The sequence below is a fragment of the Morus notabilis genome, unplaced genomic scaffold (assembly GCF_000414095.1).
Source record: "Morus notabilis unplaced genomic scaffold, ASM41409v2 Scaffold25, whole genome shotgun sequence".
Classification (NCBI taxonomy): domain Eukaryota; kingdom Viridiplantae; phylum Streptophyta; class Magnoliopsida; order Rosales; family Moraceae; genus Morus; species Morus notabilis.
This window is the reverse complement of record NW_010357699.1, coordinates 315,728-316,525: the sequence shown is the minus strand read 5'-3', so window position 1 is coordinate 316,525 and position 798 is coordinate 315,728. Positions and strand designations below refer to the sequence as shown.

The 798-nt window shown below is 44.5% G+C and overlaps 1 non-coding gene across 1 annotated transcript; it reads right to left on the bottom strand.

Moving 5' to 3' along the window:
* Positions 1–396: 396 nt before the first annotated feature.
* Positions 397–503, bottom strand: LOC112094435. Its single transcript, XR_002903527.1, has one exon. It is a non-coding gene; the product is annotated as a small nucleolar RNA R71 (small nucleolar RNA).
* Positions 504–798: the final 295 nt, after the last annotated feature.

Sequence of the window (798 nt, the reverse complement as noted above, 5' to 3'; positions counted from 1 at the left end):
TTTCAAAATCTATTCGCAATGGCACAACACAAGGAAGTTCAACAGAGAACGTTGCAAGATTACCTGCACCCAACGCGCATGGCTACCCCATCTTGCATCATGTTCCCACCAAATGCACCGCTTACGGATTTTAAGCCGGGCATGATTGCACTCCCAACCTTTCACGGGTTAGAGAACGAAAACCCATATGTACACATTCGGGAGTTTGAAGAGGTGGTGGCCACCTTTCACAGGCGTGCTGAGGCCGCAGACACTGTTAGATTGAAGTTTTTCCCTTTCTCTCTGAAGGACAAGGCCAAAAGCTGGCTGTATTCTCTTAGGCCCAAGTCTATTGGTACGTGGGAAGGAATGATGACGACATTCTTTAACAAGTATTTCCCACACCACAAGACCAACAATTTGAAATGATAGATCTCAAATTTCACTCAGAAGGAAAATGAAACTCTCTATCAAGCTTGGGAGCGTTTTAAATATCTGTTAAATCTGTGTCCCCACCATGAATATGAAAGTTGGTGCCTCGTAAGCTATTTCTATGATGGACTCACAATCCGAGAGCGCCAATTTGTTGAGATGATGTGCAATGGGGATTTTCTCCAAAAGGATCCTGACGAAGCTATCGAGTACCTAAATGAGTTAGCTGAGAAAGCTCATACTTGGACTGGACTGAGTGCTACTGAGAGCACCAGTAGGTCCCGACTAGTTGAAGTTTATCAATTAAGGGAAGAGGACAGCCTCAAGGCCCAAGTTGAAGCTTTGACGAAGTAAATCGAGGCCCTCAAAAGTAAAGATAGTAAAGGA